A 20,489-nucleotide genomic window follows, 5' to 3' on the forward strand; every position below is an offset into this window, starting at 1 on the left:
AGTAAGGAAATTCAAATCCTGTTTCAAGGATAAGGTGGGTTTTTTTTAACAGAAACTTGGCCATAATGTATACATATAAATTTAACTCATAGCAGAAATTGAAGAGCCTGAAGATATTATTACTGGTGTGTTTTTAGACATAAAAGAAAGCTTGTGGGAAACATGAAGATATGATACTAAAATATATCATAGGATTGTAAGAATGTAAAATTAGACAAAGGACAGAGTTTTGTTTTCTTTTTTTTCCCAAGTACCTTGACTTTCAAAAAAAAGGAATGTACTGAGCTATAATATCTGTATGCATATGTATAAGCATTCATGCAGTCATACATATGAATTACTTCTGCCTTCCCCAGGAAATACATTTTAATGAACTGCTACCATGGAAGCTAGGGGTAAAATTCCCATCAATTTTAATGGCGGTGGAATCAGACCTTAGCTGTACTTTCTCATAAATATTTTCCAACTTCAGGCATTAGGATCAGGGATGTATGTTTATAGTAAATTATTTCTGCATCGTCATAGCCTTGGAACTGTTTAACATCTTGAAGCATTTGATAATTATTATCACTGTTGCTCCATTTGAAGGTTTAAGGAATATGTTTTCAAAGGATGAATTCAGTATGACTCTGAACACAGCTGCCTGCCTTTTTCATGCAAACAGGCCCTCCTGCATGTGACAAATAACTGTTTGCTTGCACAGCTGAGGGCTATTGAAAAGGAATCTCTTGCACCTTTCTTTGTATGTGAAAACACTTATCCATGTTTGTGAGAAGAGTAAGCCTATGCCAACTTCTGCTGCTGTAGGAAGGGAGACAGTAAACCTATGGGAAATGGCTATGGAAAGTTTTACTGCAATACTTTCAGGAGTCTGCTTTACTATCTAGGAAATAAAGCTAGTTAAAGGAAACTACCAGTTAAAATAAAGGCTGGAAATGTGTAGCCTTTCTATTATTCTAATTGCTATATACCACTCTAGCCATTTATAGTCCATTTCTTCGTATTCTTCACATCACCTTCACACATGGAAGTTCATTATCTAAGATCTGAATAGTTGAATGGGGTCAGAGTGGGTTTGTTTTCTGTAAGCACCTGACAGCACTTAGTGTACCTTATTTCCCAGTTTTCCTGTATGATGAATAAAATCTCATTTTCTTCGTGTTAAACAAGAGACATAACTTCAATTGAAATTTTAAAATATAGACTTGTAAAATTTTGCAGGAGGACTTGAGCAGGGGGCTAGTATCTGGACGAACTTTTTCTTGCAGAATACTCTCTCTTAACCTTCCCAATAGATGTATGTTGCCTCAATACAGGCAAAACAAAATATTTATGCATGTTACCATGACATCATCACTACTAAAATATGTTTGTAGTGGTTGTGGGACAATCCAAGAAGGGGAGGTTGTAGGAAGAGTGTATTTTGCTAAACCTGGCTAGTATGGCTGGGTAAAACAGATGTGCTTTTGGGAACAATTTTTTCTAGATCTGTTGATTTTTCCCCCCCCAGCTATGTCAGTTGGTCCAATAAAATACATTCTTTCTGCGTACAGACTTTTCCTCACTTGTAACAATTATGTCACTCACAACTCAGTGTTTGATAAGGGGAAGTCCCAGTGGTGCATGTTAATTTGTAGCAAAGGGTAGTGTTTTGTCTCTCTGAGCATGCCTTATGTCGTGTTATTAGATTGATAATAATAGGGATATATTAAAAGGCACTGTGCTAGATATCAAGAGGAAAGTTTTCTAGGGATTAGAATTTAAATGAAAGCTGACAAGCTGCCATGGATTTGTAAGAAGCAAAATCAGACCCATAATGTTCATTAATGTAATTCGGCTACAATAAGGAGGAAATGAACTTACTTCAAGGTATTTATCAGTAATTAGGTTTTAATGAACAGAAGAGTAATGCAAGGCTACTCAAAGTAATTACAATTTTTTTCTTATCAAGAACTATAATTTTATTTTACACTGTGCATGCCAGAACTGTGGGGTTGGGGTTTTTTTGAGATTTTTAGGGCACCTACATCAAAGGTACCATTCTTCAGCTCCAGCACAAACTACAATAAATTTTACATTGGCAGGTTGGTGCATGGTAGAGATGGAATTTCTTTTTTATACACAGGTAGTTATCCTCCCCTTCAAAAATTGCATTGTTGATGCTTACATATCAAGAAGGTTTTATTTCTGTCTTGCAGTCATGTTTATAGTTAAAGCAATTCCTCAACACTGTGCTTACATGCTCTTTCAAATTAAAGAATCTGTTACACTAATTTCTATGCAGAACAGAAAAAAGTTTATTTTCCAGTTTTGCAAAGGATTCTAGAATACTGGTGTAAAAAGCATTTATGATAACAGTGGAAGAGTAACTTTCAAGAAGAAAGCAGAATTTAACACAGTGTTGCATCTGGAGAGTCCTTTTATAATTCTGGAATATAATTAATGAACCAGTTTTGGACATCTAAAAGCCAAAACAGAAATCAGAGCTATAACTGCAAAACATAAAAATTGTAGGGAATTTTCCCAGAGGCTTGTATAGAGGTAGAATCAAATCTTGAATTCTCATTTTAATTGAATGCTTGCTCAATACATGTTCAAATTCAAATCTTTTTCTGCCCTTGTTTAAAGGGTATAGCACCAACAACCCACAAATTGAAGCCCTTCAGTGTGAGCATTGATATATCTCAAAGTAGGTTGTTGTTATCTGTCAGTCTCAAATATACTATGCCAAGGCTCCAAACTATTTCTACTTATTTTCTGAATTGAAATGATAAAACCCCATCTTTTTGGGGTGGAGATTCTGGTGCTTCTCTAGATGCATAAACAAGAAGAAGCTAATCCTTATGCCCTGTTCCCCTATGCAATAGAAAAGAAAGGTTGGCAATGTAAAGGAGTATCTACATGATTTTTTTTAATTATCTTTATAACTTCCAGTGTAATTACTGAAGGAGTAATAGTGCACGGGGCGGGGGGGTTGGGGGGGGGGGGCAGGGGGAAAAACCAAACAATAAAACCCGAACCCCCATTTCATTTGTAGCTGTTGCAGTTTTAAAAATAGCTTTCTAATGTGCATATACGGTTAGAGAATGATGCAGAAATACAGCCAAAACCAACCTGAGGATTTTCAGCAATGGAAGAAAACAGGCCGTTGTCTTGGAATGGCAAAGGTCAGTTTTGCAACACTGGCAGACCAGGGCTCAATCAGTGGGGAGCGAGGGGAAGGCTTGAAAGGGAAGCAAAGATATGGGGAATGGGTAGCAGAAGTCACTGCATGTCAGGACAAGTGAAAAGGGGCTGATAGGTATGGCTTCCTCTTCTCCCTTTCTCTGTACAGTCTTCATTGAGCCCTGTTTATCAGAACCTCTTTCTTCCCCCCAGGCAGGCTGATTCTCACCCTGCAGCAGTAAGCATGAGTCAGGATTAGTTACTATAGCTGTTAGCAGGAGTCCAAGGACTTTAATCAACTTCGTGCTGTAGCAGAAGATGAAAAAATGCCATAACAAAATCCATTCCTATGGACCTCCATTCTCTGCACCTCAGGCTGCCCCTGTGGGATGCAGGGATGAAGGGACCACAGGGCACAGTGAGAAGGCCCCTCGAAATGGAGCTTTGTTTCTGCCACCAACCCAATCACAAGGGAGGTAAGGACGGTACCTGTGTACCACCAGCATGGGTAACCGTGGCTCCTTCTTGCCTTCCTGGGACATAAGGGCCCAGAATGTCAGCAAAGGAGGGTTGTGCAAGTAAGGAGCAAGTGGTCAAAGGCAGCATCCATTTCACCTGGCACACACAAAGCAACGAGCTTTCAAGTGAACAGCTGATTGCTCTGTGACAAGAGCTAGCTCTGTCCCTGTGGCTTTTTTATGCTGGGAAAGTTTGCAAATCTATTCCTCCTGTCATTAAAATACTCACAAGTATTAGCTATGTATTTGGTTTCTAGAAAATTAGAGCTATGCCAAAGAAACTTTGATGACATTTAGCTTCAGTACTCTATGTGCAGTAAAATCTGGATTCTTCCTATAAACATAAATTTATCCCCAAGAAACGGAAACAAAAGGAGAAAAATGGGCTTAAGCTTTGGAATATTTCTCTTCATTCTTTCTTGTCCTTAGAACTACCACAGAGGCAGATCTTATTTTAATTGTTTTGGTCTCCCGTCCCCTGCTTTTTATTTGGTTAGTGTGTTTTGTTGGTTTTGGTTTTACCTATGCCTGCCAAAAATGTTAAACACTTTTATTTTGTACTAGGTGGCAATGCTTATATTATGTGAAAAGGTGCATGAAATCTGATAGTGGCATAAAGTCCTTGCCAGGGGCATCCTCAGTGAAAGCACTGTGTTTTCTATAATGCATATTTTCAGAGGATTTTGTACAGTGCTTATTCCCTCACAGGCATTTTTTACAAAAAATAACTTTTTATAACTTGGTACCAAAAATAACCAAGATTTTCAAAGAAGAAAGAAGATCACTGCTCAATGATTCATTCGTTTATCCATCCTGCACAGCAGTTTGTGGCATGCCCCTGAAGTTGGAGCAGCTGGGTTAACTTTTGCCATTATACATGAAGGCACGCACTGTTCTCTCCACCCACAAATTCATAAAATCATGTGATTTTCATAGTATGGAGTATTTAAAATTGAGCTGTTTTTTTTCCTTATCCTTTGAAAAGATTGATAAGATCAAGCTTTTAATTTTGCTTTTTGTTACCTGATTTTCCTATACTTTATATTGTAATTTCACAGAAAAACTGCAAAATAGCTATTGCTGGGCAGAATAGAGCCATAGAAAAAATTAACATTTCTGCCACAAGAAGGAACCTGAATTAGTTCACCCAGTCAGTCTTAATCAGTCAGGATGCAATTCTTTAGTCCTTGTGACTTTTACAGAAATTTTACCTGCAGCAAACAGCCTGCTCTGTAACGCTTGGATGTTTGATTTGAAACATCTGGCTTACCTAAACAATAGAGCAGATGTGCCATATTACCATGAATTTCTGTTTCATAATGGAGTAAAAAAAATTGCTGTAAGAACTCAGACTTTTTTTGAAAGCCAAACAATTTACTGAAGTGTGTGATTCCATAGTTATCTGAAAATAAAATCATGGTCTTAATTACACCTGACTTAAAATACTTGTAACTTTTAGAGATAAAAATTAATTGAAATGGTTTGAGCATTGTTTTATATCACCATGCAATGGGACTTGCTGCAAAAATATTCAAGACATCTATAGAGCCAGCTGATGCATTCATATATCGTTGCTTGGTGCTGCATGGAAATTCTAGCTCAAATCCTGAAGCCAGTTGCCTATCAGCAAGGCTAGTTATTTCAGATACCGACCAAGATATACATCCTCCAGTTCTAGAGGCAGATAAGCAGCTAGCTGAAATTTCTTTGCTTATAATCTATGATAAGGAGTGTGTACGCTTGTTGTCCTGGAAAGGATCTTGAGCTGGTCCTAAGGGTTATCCCTCAGTTCTGCCTTGAAGAAGACAACACTAGGTTTACTCTAGTGACTTAGGGGTGCCACTAAAAGCTTTGTTTAAAGTAATTTTTTTAAATAACGATTTTAAGATATTTAAGCTGGTGAATTCATATTCACAAATGTGAAATGCTACAAAGAAATGAGAGAGATCTACTTTCAAATATTTGTTATTTTGTACACTGGTTCTTTCTTATTTTAGGCCATTAACAGTATTGTAATTGCAAAAAGAATTCATGCCAGTCTGATTAAGTCCTCTTTCTGTAGTCAAAAGCGTCAGGTAATTTTAAGATGAACAATTTTACATATTTTGCTGCATCTTATTTAATTTACATGGGCAGTTAGATATATCAGCATGTGAGAAAGCCACCTTCTTTTAGAATAGTTTCTTAGGAGGGAACACTGTTGCATAAATTGTCAGTTGCATAAATTGTCAGCAGTTGAGGCAGTCATGGGTGAAATGGCCTTTCTTATTAAATGTCACAAGATTTAATGTCACAGTATAATTGGGATGGAAGGATAATTGAGCTAAGCTCAACATGTCTTTTTCTTCTAACACGTTATTAATCTACAGGAGTGTTAAAATATGTTTTATAAAGGCCCTATTCACTTGAAAATTGTTGGCTCATACAAAGAAAAAAAAAAACAAAAACCAAACCAAAAAAAAAACCAAACCCAAACCCAAAGTCTTTTATTGCAGAATTCACGAACAACAATTTTGCATTTCCTTCACAAAGAATTTAACTTGTAATTAAAGTATACAGCAGGATGGAGCACAATAAGGAATTAATGAAACACATAGATTTAATTTTTTTTTTTAAACCAGCAAAAATCTAAAGATATAGTACCCAAACACTCTAGCACAGGCAGTGACTGAGAACTGATTTCCATCTGAAGTCCCAGCATTTATCTCTCATTTCAGAATTGTCTTTCAGTAATTGACTTGATTTAACCAATAATTTATTGATATAATAATTTCATATAGATTTATTAGTTAAGTACAACTAACCAAGTCACTGAAGAAAGCCTTTCTGTCTTAGTAAAAGAGCAGTATAGGACATAAATACACTGCTATGTCTTGAAATTTTAGAATTTTCCATTACCCTTCAAGTAGAAAACAGTAGAGAAGCCTTTTGCAGACATTACATTTCTGATGGTTTCTTTTTGAAATGTAAAAGCATTTTTTTATGGCAAAAAATAGAATCAGTTAGGTTGACAAAGAACTTAAAGGTCATAGACTCCAGCTGTTAATCCAGGCCTGCAAAGTCCACCACTAAAACATGTTCCTAAGCAGAGCATCTACACATCTTTTAGAAACCTACCTCCAGGAATGGTGATTGCACCACTTCCCTGGGCAGCCTGTTCCAATGATCAACAACCCTTCCAGTGAAGATATTTTTCTTAATATCCAATCTAAACCTCCCCTGGTGCAACTTGAGGCTGTTTGCTCTTGTCCTGTCACTTGTTACCTGGGAGAAGAGTACAACACCCACCTGCCTACAACCTCCTTTCAGGCAGTTGTAGAGAGCAGTAAGGTCTCCCCTGGGCCACCTCCTCTCCAGGCTAAACAATCCATTCCCTCAGCCGCTTCTCATAAGGTGCTCCAGACTCTTCACCAGTTTAATTGCTCTGCTCTGGACATGCCACAGCACCTCTCTTGTAGCAAAGGGCCCAAAAGTGAACACAGGTTTCAAGTTGCAGCCTCACCAGTGCTGAGTACAGGGGGACAATCACTTCCTTTGTCCTGCTGGCTGGCACCGTTTTGGATACAAGCCAGGATGCTGTTGGCCTTCTTGCCCACCTGGGCACACTGCTGGCTCATGTTCAGCCAGCTGTCAACCAGCACCCCCAGGTCCCTTTCCACCAGGCAGCTTTCCAGCTGCTCTTCCTCAAGCCCATACTGCTGCGTGGGGTTGTTGTGATCCAAGGGCAGAAACTGGCACTTCTTGTTGAACCCCACACAACTGTCCTTGGACCCTTGATCCAGCCTGTCCAGATCCCTCTGCAGAGCCTCTTGCCCTCAAGCAGATCAACACTCTCCCCTTACTTGGTGTTGTCTGCAAACTGACTGAGGTGCACTCGATCCCTTTGTCCAGATCATCGATAAAGCTATTAAACAGGACTGGCCCCATGCTGAGCCCTGGGGAACACCACCTGTGACCAGCTGCCATCCACATGTACCTGCATTCACCACCACTCTGGGCTTGGCCAGCCAGCCGGCTTTTAACAAGCATAGAGTACACCATTCAAGCCCTAAGCAGCCAGTGCCTCAAAGAGAATGCTGTGGGAGAAGGTGTCAAAGGCTTTGCTAAGGTCCAGGCAGACAGCACCCACAGCTTTTCCTTCATCCACTAGGTCAGTCATCTTGTCATAGAAGAACATGTGGTTAGCCAAGTAGGACCTGCCTTTCATAAACTCATACTGGCTGGGCCTGATCCCCTGGTTGTCCTAAACATGCCACGTGATGGCACTCAGGATGATCTGCTCCATAACCTTCCCCAGCACCAAGGTCAGGCTGACAGGCCTGGAGCTCCCTGGATCCTCCTTTCTGCCCTTCCTGTAGATGGGTGTCTCACTGGCTGACCTCCAGTCTTCTGGGACCTCCCCAGTTAGCCAGGACTGTTGATAATTGATGGAGAGTGGCTTGGTGAGCTCTTCTGCCAGCTTCCTCAGTACCCTCAGGTGGATCCCACCTGGCCCCATAGCCTTGTGTGTGTCTAAGTGGAGCAGTAGGTCACTAGCTGTTTCCTCGTGGACTACGGGGACTTCATTCTGCTCCCCATTCCTGTCTTCCAGCTCAGGGGGCTGAATACCATGAGGGTAACTGGTCTTGCTGTTAGAGACTGAGGCAAAGAAAGCATTAAGTTCCTCAGCCTTTTCCACATCCTTTGTGGCAATGCTCCCCGCACATCCAATAAAGGATGCGGATTATCCCTGGCCTTTCTTTTGTTTCTCATGTACTTGTAAAAACATTTTTTGTTATCTTTTATGATCGTTGCCAGCATGAGTTCTAGCTGGGCTTCCACTTCTCTAATCTTCTCCCTGCACAACCTCGCAGCGTCCTTAGAGTTGCCCTGAATTGCCTGTCCCTTCTTCCAGAGGTGTTTAGCTCTCCTGTTTTTTTTCCTGAGTTCCAACCAAAGCTCTCTGTTCATCCAGGCCGGTGGTCTTCCCCAGCAGCTCGTCTTTTGGCACACCTGCTTCTGTGCCTTTAAGATTTTCTTCTTGAAGAGTGCCCAGCCTTCCTGGGCCCCTTGGCCCTTCAGGACTGTCTCCCAGGGGACTCTGTTGGCCAGGGTCTCTTAAAAAGGCCAAAGTCTGCCCTCCAGAAGTCCATGGTAGCAGTTCTGCTGACCCCCCTCCTTACTGCTCCGGGAATTGAAAACTCTTACCATCTGGGGATCCCTATGATGATGGTGTTCTCCGACCATCACATCACACACCAGTCCTTCCTGGTTTGTAAACCGTAGGTCCAGCAGGGCATCTCCCCTGGCTGGCTCGCTGACGAGCTGTGCCAGGAAATTATCTTACACACAGTCCAGGAACGTCCCAGACCGTTTCCTCTCCCCTGTGTTGTATTTCCAGCAGACCTCTTCTAAGCTGAAGTACCCCGTGAGAATGAGGGCTAGCGATCATTATTATTTTATTGTTATTTCACTCTTCTGAATGTACATATAGAAAAAAAAAAACCCATGCTTTTTGGTTTTTTGTTATTTCACTAACATTGTTAGCGATAATTTAACCAGTAACAACGTTTTTGTTTGGACTAAAACCAAATGCTACAACTAGTTTTACAAAATTAAGTGGTAGAAATGGACATGGTTTCAAAATGTAGAGAGCAGCAGCGAAAAGTCTTTCAGATTAGATTCTAAATTGAAAAGACTTCTGATGGAATGACTATTCATAGACAAATAATGAGTACCCACATAATGTTTCACGCCTGTTGGTGAGTAAACAATAATTCAAAGAAAATAACGTGATGGTATTATTTTTGTTCCACACAGTCAGATAGCTTGTTTTTGTGCACATTTTTTGAATAAGGAATTCTAAGGATAATACTTTTTGAAATACTATCAGTACGTGCCAAAAAATCCATTTGAAAGCACTGCTCCTTGTGATTTTACACCTCCAGTAAGACACAGCAATTTAAACTCTCTTGCTCTGTCTAATATGCCAGTTGTCTCACAGACGCTACACAGCACTACCTTTTCTTTTAAGCCTGTTAGTATCCTTCAGCAGGTTGGGGGTGGTATTTAGCACTTTCACTCTTACCATGGATTAAAACCAGTAGGCATTCTTTCATCCCCAGCAAACCACCACCACTCCCTGCAAAGAGAATCACTTTGTCACAGATAATTCATAATAAGTCCACATACCTTAATTTAAAAATATGGTAATTTGCAGGACAGAATTATCAGTACCATCTAGTATTTCCTGGAAGGATAACTATGATGTTTGAATTATGACTGTGTATTTGCTAACAACTCAACAGACTTATATTTAAAAGTAAAGGAAGTTCAATTAGAAGAAGCTGTCCTTTTATCATGGTTCAATTTGGGGAGTAAGAATTTTTCTTTAATGTACGGTAAGAAAATCAAATGTGAAAGTGCAACTGTGAAGTCTGCACACAAATGCTGCTAGAAAAATATTTCTAGATATTTCCAGCAACTCACTTCATTTCCCTTCCCAAACTTTGCAGTTAATTGCTTTAATAGACATTTTAAAAAATTTGTTCTTTGCCAAAGACTCCTAAAATCTACTTTGAATATTCTCTTAAAATAAAAGAAAAAGACCCACTTCTTTTTCCTGATATAAACAGTACAGAAAGTGTACTTTACAAAAGTTATAAGTTCTGGGCTTAGAATTTCCAAGTTTTATCACTTGACAGTGAATCCTACCATCAGAAGCAACTGCTTCTAACTGCAGAACACACTTGCATGCTAAAGGAGTACAGTTTGAGAAATGAAAGGGCCTCCCCAAAATAACAAAACTAAGAGTTGTCCATCTCAGCACATATACCAGTTTTGCACAGACACTCACCAAGTATTTATTAACAGAGAAAAGCTAATTTATGTGAGTCTTTTGAATAGAGTCCTAGGTGACCATTCCAGCCCATGCATGATGTTTCTGTCAATCATTTTAAACTATGTATGTACTTTAAGTACTTAGGAACCTAAATCTTTATAAATGTTCTAGAAGATGAAGTCTTACAATTTAAGAGTACTGACTGTAGTTTTAAATGTAAAATATGAGAGTTTATCCAAGCATATATGCCGCCTTCTTCTTTCCCAAAGAAAGAAGACAACCAAATGGTGCTTATACTAATTAACAAAAATAATAGTAGATAGTGGAAATGTTTATGATTTGGTGCAATCACTCAGATTACAGACCTGGTTTCCCTTTTAACTATTTGTTCATCAATTGTGTTTTGCATAATTTATCACATTATCTTAATCTGTATTACAGCTCTGACTTTACAAAATGTCTTAGTCATGCAAAATGGCTGAAATAAATCCAAAAGAACTTCAGAATACTGCCCTTTCTAGAGTAGTCACAGTAGAAAAAAATACGAAAAAACAGGTCTATCTGATAGCATTTGCAGGAGAGTTTTAGCATGAAGAAATTATTCTTTCAAAATAAAAAGTTAGTATTAAAGGGCTTCTTTTCTAAATGAAGCTTCCAAGAGGAAGAAAGCAAAGACAACTAGACATTTGGACAGCACTTAATTTTATGCTTTTTTTATACTGTATCAGTTCAAATGTGTTCAGGCCCCCAAGGAAGTGGGATACCAGGCAGAACAGATAGTTAGGGGAACCGTACAACAACAAAAAAGCTATATGTTATTCTGTTGAGCTGTAGTGCAGCCTCCCTATCTGTCAGTGGAATAAGTTCAGCTCAGTTGTTTATAGGCTGAAAGAACTGAATGCAGCCAACTTTATTCTTAAATGGCTTTTTAAAAATGGTGATTCTGACAAATGCACATTTAAGAGGAATTTCTGTCTTTCTTATTTAGCCTGCCAGACAGTAGCCCAAAGTTTACACCTACTTTGTCAAGGATGTCTAGGCCTACTAAAATTAGCTGATGGGACATCTCAGATAGCAATGTAATGTAAACTGATGTAGTTCACTCTGTAATGTTGCATAGCTGAAACTCAGAATTGTAACTGTCTACAGAAGAACCATATGGCAAACTCAGGTGTTTCCAGGCACTGAAAAATTACCATGCAGTTCTCCTCCTGGTATTTGTAACTTAGCATTAAAGAATATAAAAAACTTTGCTTCAAAGAAACAGAAAAAAATACAATATATCAGCTCTTCTATTACAGCTGGATAAAAAATTATTTTAAAATTTTCAAAACTTATTTCCCTCAAACATATTCTTCTTAATTAGAAAAAACCAACACCAATGTCCTTTGATAATTTTTTCTCCGAGATTTTAAGGTTGTTGTTGCTTGCTTCTTTTATAAGGGAAATAAGTCTTGGGCCAGCTTGTGTCCTTGTGAATTCAAGAGGAAGAACCCTTATCAAAGTCAAATCCAGATGAATCATAGACAAAGCTTTTTTTTTTTTTTTTTTTTTTTTTAACCTCAGAACAATATAAATACTTCATACAAATTGTACTGAAAAAGAGAGGAGGAGGTCAAGGTGTATTGCCCTGTAGTAAGGCAAAAGATGGCATAATATCTCAGCAGCTGCTCTTCTATGAAATAAGGGAGATGAAGTGAGAGTTGCTCTCAGAATTAAATTAATGCTAATTAAGCTCCCTGTCTAGCATGAGAAAAAAAAGCCTTTTGTTCTGCTGGGCTTTTATCATTACTGATAGTCATACAAATCATAAGATTAAGCCTACTCTCTAGTAGAAACAATTTGTAACTTGTATAGGCATACCAGGTAAATGTAGCAAAGTAGACAAAAAAACTAGCAAAAAATTTTTCTTGAAAGTTGCATTAGTTCTGTGTCTAAAAAAAGTGTATTTTGGTTCTGTTTTTTTGTGGGGTTGGTTGGTTTTTTGTTTTTTTTTTTGTTTGTTTGGTTTTTTTTTGTTTTTTTTATTTTTAATGCTGACAAAACTGCAGTTGCTTGCAGTATTACAGAGGCTTTAAGTGGCCATCGTCATTCTGAAATTTGAAGTACCTCTTAGAGGTCATTCTCTAAGTTACTTTGAGCACCAGGTATGAAAAGAGACATTAATACACCTTTAAAAGCTTATTAAAAGAAGCTTTTCATTTTTCAAGATTTGTTCCCAATTTTTGTCAAAATGTTGTATTTGCTCAGAACTAAAAAGATCTGGAAAATTTCTGCATCTCTTGGGACAACCTGTCAGGAGTCCAGAAAAGTGATCCCATGAATCTGATTTCCACTCACTGAAAATTCATAAAATCCAAAATGCTGCAAGAAGACACCTCTGGTTAAAGAAAACAGATCTTCTTGAGAAAACCTTTTCACTTTTCCAAACAGTTCTGTTTATCATGTTTTCCAAGATATCTGGGCATAATTTACACAATGCACATAGGGATAAGCAATATTTCTAGTAAAAATGGGCAAAACACAATAGTTTTGTGTACAGTATGCACACTTAAATACTAGCTATCCAGTTGAGTCTGGGAAAATGATGACAACGCACTCCTTAACTTTCCAGGATGCATAAATTCAAGCGTTACACTCCTAGCATTGACAGTGCTCCAAGGCTGGTTAGTTGTCTCTTGCCAATACTGTTAGTGTCAGGCAAATGTAAGCAAAATTCAGATAGAATGAGTAATTGCCTGAATTACTGAATCAGTTATAGTGGTATGTACAGCCTCTTGCAGGAGTGGGTAATCAGTCTTTCATTGAGAGGAAAGGGCATACTCCGTAGTGTTCAGCGCAAAGAAATAGTTCTGGCCATTGATGCAATCAGCGAACACCAAGTCAAGTGCCACGTGGCATAGAAGTCAGGCCTGCAACTCCCTCTCCTGTGCACCAAGGAACTGCTTTGACTAGTGTTCAGAAAAAAATTTTAAGTGTGTGTGTGTTTTGAGTCCATGTTCTCCTAGGCTAAAACCACAAAATTTAATTTCACTCCTCAGGAGACTAAACTGCAAGTGCACAAAGTAATTAACCATTAGCAACTGATGTATGTTACAGTGCTGGAGAGGAAACTGTAGAGAGTATAGAACAATTATCTCCTGCTAGTAAAGCTCAGAGGAGATTTTGCCTGCTTATTGAATGTAAGTTTAGAAGGTAAGAAGGACAAGTCAGGGAAGGCAAATGCCTGAAATCCATGCACCTGATAAGTATAACAATGATGTGAATATAGAAGCTTTGATACAGACCTCTGTAGGAAACTTTTTAGTATAATAGTTTGGTCTTTCCTGCTGTGAAATTATAGCAAATACTGAAGAGCCTTCTATCAAAAATTGTAGCCAAAAATCTTCTTTGAGTTTATTTCTTTTTGTGTGTAAGGCAAGAGTAGAAGAGAGAGAATTTTTAACAAAGGCAGTGTAGACTAAAACAATCCTGCTTCTTTTGAAGTTCAGGGATGAAGTCACAAAGTGCACAAATAAACATAGTAGCAGTAAAACGTAAGGTTTTTATTTCCTCTATTATTGGATTAAAGTTTCCTCCAGCATTACAGACATAACATAGGCTTCTAATTTGTAATTAAGTAGAAAATGAGAAAATTCTTAAAAGCCATAGTTATTCTAAAGAATAAAGGTAAAAGGTGTTCTTTATCTCTGATGTTTCTGAGCACAGTACAGCATGTTGGGGTATTTTATTCCTAATTCATAACAATACAAGTATTTTTCTGGACAGAGACACTAGAACACACAACATCCCCTGAAAAGATGGAGTAGCTAATGTTTTATTGACAGTTTTTCCAGCAGGAGTCTGGCTGAGTTTAGAAAACATACTTGATTTCATTCTAACAAAAGACTATTTGTGTGACCTATTCCTCCTTTCTTTCTGCTTATAGCTTATGTTCTGCTTGGCTTTGCTTTTATCAATATATACAGGTGCTACTCATAGTAAAAAATCCCAAGCCAAAACAGTAACAAACCAACAACAAACCAAACCAAAAAAAAAAAAAAGTAACAATTCTTCAAAGCAAAAAACAGCTGGGTCTTGGCTTCTAAATTTTTGGATGCCTGTTCTGATGAGTTTTATGCTACTGAATGTATGCATACTTTAATTATCTGATGACCCAAGGCACACTAAAACTACTGGGTACTTGAGAACTAGAAAGGCACAGAGCAGCTAGAATCTACACCCAAAAAAGGACAGCTGCTGGGGCTCTGACATTCCCTGTTCTGTCCAGATGTACTGGCTTTCCCATTACTCTGGAGTTTTCTTAGAGGAAATGTTTAGTTCCCCTAGGTATTTTGTAAAATACTACATTTTGAAAACAGTAATTGAATTACCAATGTGGATTTTGCAGCATGCTTCTCTGTTAAAACCCATTTGTACCCACAACATCTCAACTAATTAAGAAAAGGTTCCTATCAACATTCAGAAAATCTAAGTCTTTGAATGGTATCTGACAGTTGAGACTCTATGAGAAAAGGATGGTAATGAAAAAATAACTTTGACTCACAATTTTAAGACTATCAGAAGATGAAGATGGAGTATTTCTAAGGAATCTTAATCAAAAGACTCCTGCCCAACAATAGAATCATCTAACAATAACTTAAAGCTTTGATAACTCACTAACACAGGTTTTCCAGAATTTCTCCACATGCACCCCAGACACAAATATTAGAAGCCATAATTGCAGCCAAGAGAAAAAGTCCAAATTTAATATGGAGGATGAAATATAATCCTAGCTTCACATCACAACACCTCATGCAGAACCTTACTATAGCTAACAGCTAGACAGAAGACAAAGTCTGAACTTCAGTCCATCAGACTGACTGTAAATGAACACAAGAAACTGAACTTTCAAGGTGAAATTTTCACTCAAAATGAAAAGTACCCTTCTAGTGCACCAAGTTGTAGTCATAGCATCTCTTTTCAGGGGATGTAAAGTCATACAACTATAAAGGTGTCTTCCACACCACGGAATACTGGTTAGTGTACTGTCTCTGACATGGAAAGCAAATTGACATTGTCATTTGGAAATCAAGGTGTGCTCAGGTGGAGATCACAGCGGTGAAGCAGTATTAAGGAAGAAGGTCTGCACTTTCATGATGTTTCCAGAAAACTCTGGAAAAACTTCTTTACCAGTTGCATCTTAACTGCAAGTGATTGCAATGAATGTAACTGAAATGCCACTGCACATAACTGTGATACTAAACTCCAGTAAAATTACTGTTGTAGGTTTATTGTTCATGAGAGTCAGGGGTTGGTAAGGAATCCTCAACTGAAATAAGCTGCATTTCTTAAAAGGGAACAGTTTTAGGACCATGGCAGAAATTCTGGCCCCATTTACATCAATGGCAAAATTTCAATTGACTTCAAGGCACTGGATTTTACTCAGGATATCTCAAGTCCCTCATTACTGTTTGGGTTCAATATCAAGTACACAAAATGGCTGGAAGAAGCATAAAATTAGAAGAAGTACCACTTAATAAAGTCATCTGGATTTCTATTCAGCAGCCAGGAGACTACATTGTGTGTGTGTATGGAAATATGCATATGTGTGCTGGGAGGCCAACCTCCTCATATGATATAGCATTGCATGACTCAGGGAAGTGGTGTACAGCCCAAACTGTTCCTTAAGCATGGGTTCATATTCATCCTTTTGACATGGGATGAGTAGAAGGACAGGAGACCTGGAGGTAGAATGGCATGCAATCATATAACATGCCTAGCTAAACTGTAGCAATTACTTAAGTTTATCTAGTGGCACTACTAATTGTTTATCATTCCATAATAGAGAATTACACCTTTCGTTTATGGTGGGGCAGTTACCAGGGATGAGAAGTTCTCTTTGGTCCTTGTTTGGGTACCTGGCCTACATGGCACACTGCCACGGCACCAAAGCACAGAAGACTCTGCATGTCCACTGCATTCTTCTTTACGTACAGGTGGCCATGAGGATGTAGGAAGCAGCAAGAATAAGAGTACCAGTTTCAGGATTGTGAAAACTGTGACTGAATCAGTTCTTCCACAAAGGAATATGCTGCCCCTTGTTGATAGCAGAGCATAAATTTTACAGTCTACCTCACTTCTTAAGGAAGACTGTAATGAAAGGTTATTAATGTTGCTCTTTTTTGGGCCAGACACTTAATAAGTTTAGTCAGAGCCCTGAGGTGGCTATGGCTGGTGTGTGTGCAGCATAAGAAATTTTCCTTTGTTTATCACTCAAAATTGACTGCATTAAGAAACATGCTTCTATAACCTGAAGCAAATAGAATATAAGCTTTCTCCCATTAGAGAAACTTACTTCAAAGTTGACATTTCTGTTCTCAGAGCTCTTTCCTGCTACACGTATTTTTGAGAGTCACCGTTCAGAAGTGACTGAATTTATTATGAAGCTTATAAATACTTCACATGCTCATAATGGTAATACTGTGCTGAAGAAAATGAGGATACAGCCATTTCTTAGGATCTTAACTTATGTTTAACTGAACTTGAAATCTTTGGCTGGAGAATCTTAGTAAAATCTAGTCTTCTCAGGCGCCGAGTAACCACTACTTTTACTGATTTCAAGTAAGATTACCTTTACATACATATAGGAAAAGAAGCCAATTCTTGACTTTATGGTTTATTGCTCAATTTTCCTGTATCGTAGCTGAACTGTATTAAAAACCGAGTGCAACTGAAAAGGTCTCTCTTCCAGGGAAGGCTGAATATCATTGTGCCTTCAAGACACTGAGCAGCATAATGTATTTTACCATTGCTGTTAAAAATTTATTAAGAATTTCACAGAAGGAATGAGAAGTATGAATTTCTGGGAAAAGGAATAAAGGTTCAACGTTTAAGCATTCAAAAAATAAAAAAGAAAAATCTTCATTTTTCCCTTGCAAAAGAAATTCTTCAGTCATAAAATAAGTAACTCCCAAACAATAAATTCAGTGCTGGATATAGGACATATATTGTGGGACTCTTTGTGTTGGTATTATCAAACCTCAGAGTTACAAGGAGTGAAAATGATTTGTCAGAATGTGAGATTAGAATTAGATCTACAGGCGTTGCAATGCCTGAATTTATGTTCTACATTAGAAAGATTAAAGGTTTATTAGCTTAGATCAAAGAATAGAACCAAATTGCCTTTCTGAACTCTGTTGCCCTTTTGTATTCAGTTCCTGACATACATACTGTATACTTTGTTCTCTTTAATAATGATGTTTCACATCGTAATTATGAATTTATGTAAAGGTTTTTTTGTTTTGGTGTTTTAATTTTTCAAATAAACATTGGGAATTGAAAAGAAATTATAAGAAAAACTATTGTTCTAAAATAAAACCTAACCTACACTTAGCCAAAAATTTACCTTGGGAATTGCAAAGCTAGTGGTTGGGGTTATTTTATTTAGTCCCATAAGCTAGCTATTTTTTGTATTTAGTCCCATTTTACTCTACATTTGGTTTTACCGCGGCCTATACAGCACCTGCCGCAGTAGAACAAACACTAATTTGGGCCATTAGCTGCTAATATACAACAAATACCTAATAGTAGTATCATGAAACTGTAAGAAAAAATACTTCTGAACAGATGGTCTGAAGGCTAGGATTAAAATAAATCAAAAAGGTTTACATCTCTCTGTATAATTATCTAAACTTCCACATTATGACTTTTCCAATGAAACAAGTGCGTCTTTTGAGGTTCCCCTATCACCAGTAGTAATTTTTTGCTTTTGCAAACTTGCACAAACTAATCAAATAGTAATAAGAAAGGTCTTGCTCCTGTTCTCATTGACTTCAATCAGAGTTTGGCCTTGACTTGGATATGGTTATTACTGGATGGAGAATTACTATTTTAAATAGAATGCAGTGGGCTGCAGTTTTGACTTGGAATTTCATTAGAATTACCCCAGTCATTTTTATTGTTGACTTTTTCCTTAACCTAGTTTGCTAAAATAAGTCAGTTTTTCATGGGACAGATTCTCATCTTCCTTGTTTTACACTAGGATAACTTCATTGTCTGGAAGAATATTACCAAATTGAATTACTAGAATGCTCTTTATTTGGGAGACTCATTAGACAATTTATGTAAGATTAAATTAGAAAAATAATCGGTATTATCAGTAGATTTTAAAAGCATATTGAAATAAAAGACAAAGCAGGAAAAAAACATTTATTTAGACTATTCTCATAGAAGTTGTATTTGCTGCATCAAAAAATTGAAGTCAAGGTGAATCCTAGGCAAGAGCACTTATGCAAGTGAAATCAGTATGTGCCTTGCTAATTAAGAAGTTAACTTTATGAAGCTCGCTCTCCACATTGTTCCTTTCTCCACTTTGTTGAACTTTATTAGATGATCTATGACTCAGATCCTGACAATATAGATATCAGCGTTAGGAATGCACTGAATTCCTCAGGGCCAGAATTTTTATTAGTATACTTATACTTTCAAGATTTATCTTGTAAGTATGTTAAACTTCAGAGCCTTCTGGTTTCTCAGTTAAGGAACCTTTAGATTTGCTCTATTAAATTTAATGTGGTCACAGAAAAGAACCATACCCTTTCCAGTCTCTCACATCAAACTCTGCACCACTTTGTCCTAATTCAGATGACGTTTCCTATCAACTTCATCTTTCACAACTTCTCTTCCCTGTGTGCTCCTCTGTGACAGTCCTTGATGCCTTCTCCCTTCCTTACTTATTTTTAATTTCTGACTGCAGGAAGTTATTTACTGGAGCAAAGGCCAAAGGTGTGGATACTCCTCAGTGACTCTCCAAAATAAGAATCTTTCCCTTTATTGATGATTTCCCCTGCAAGGGGCAGAGGGCACAAACTGAAACACAAGAAGTTCCTTCTGAATATGAGGAAGAACTTGTTTACCTTGAGGGTCACTTAGTATCAGAACAGGCTGCCCAGAGAAGCTGTGGAGTCTCCCACCCTGGAGACATTCAAAACCCACCTGGACGTGACTCTGTACAGCCTGCTGTAGGTGAACCTGCTTTAGCACAGGGTTGGACTAGATGGTCTCCAGAGGTCCCTTCCAACCCCAACCATTCTGTGAGTCTGTGATTCTCTCTTCCTACAGTTCTGGAAATGATCAGATGAGACAGTTACTGCCTTAGAGCTACAGCCCAGCCAACTGTAGGCAGGAGTCTTGCAGCTGTGTGGCTGTGCCACATGCCATAGCAGACGGTGCTTGATACTGAGGAACTTAAAACTTTTTTTGCATCCCTTAACCATTGCATCTTGCCTATCAAATACTGGGACAAAACCTATATAACTGACATTCAAAATAATCTTTACTGACAAAGACCAAAATACTCTATACTTTTAAAAAAATGTTAACCTGCAATTGACTATTTTTAATATTATGACTATAAAAATTGTAATTGTCCAGATAAACATACGTGTAATGAGAGTGATTACCATACAACAATAAGCCATCACTGTTATAAAACCAAAAACTCTTATTCAATATACTGTAAAATTCAAAATCTAATTGAAAGTGCTAGTTTAGCATAATTCCCACAAGCCATCATTCTTTAATATTGTGAAATGAATGGGGGTTTTGTGGAGCTATTAATTGTTACTGACAAGCAATAACCACTGGAACGAAACTCCAATTATCAGCAGCCATTAATCACATTTACTGTCATCTGTTATGTCAAAAAATTTCAATAATCTAAACAGCAAAAAGGAATTTATACCTCGTATGTTTTAACTCACTTCATAGAAATCAGATGGTCTTTTGGTGGGGTAAGCAAAGAATTACAGAACATTATTTTCATTGTAAGCACAATATTCGGTCTTATATTTTCTATTTAAAAAAAAATGTCTCCCACTTTATTCTATTTTGATGGAGACTTAGATACCTTGCAGCTTTATTTCTATACAGTTATGTACAATTTATAGCATAATTTGTTGCTAGCATGATGTATTGCAGTCACCTGCCTTTAAAAATCAGAAATT

The 20,489-nt window shown here is 37.7% G+C and overlaps 1 protein-coding gene across 5 annotated transcripts in view; it reads right to left on the reverse strand.

The window, feature by feature from the left end:
- Positions 1-20,489, reverse strand: part of B3GALT1 (beta-1,3-galactosyltransferase 1) — a 215,569-nt gene that overhangs the window by 93,287 nt on the left and 101,793 nt on the right. The window contains exon 3 of one of the 5 annotated variants that reach the window (XM_080399033.1): positions 19,480-19,607. The exons of the other annotated variants lie outside the window; for them this stretch is intronic. The gene's annotated coding sequence lies outside the window, so the exon portion shown is untranslated. The remainder of the gene's footprint in view (positions 1-19,479; positions 19,608-20,489) is intronic. 5 annotated transcript variants of the gene reach the window in all.

Source organism: Falco punctatus (assembly GCF_963210335.1).
Source record: "Falco punctatus genome assembly, chromosome: 8".
In the NCBI taxonomy this organism is placed as follows: domain Eukaryota; kingdom Metazoa; phylum Chordata; class Aves; order Falconiformes; family Falconidae; genus Falco; species Falco punctatus.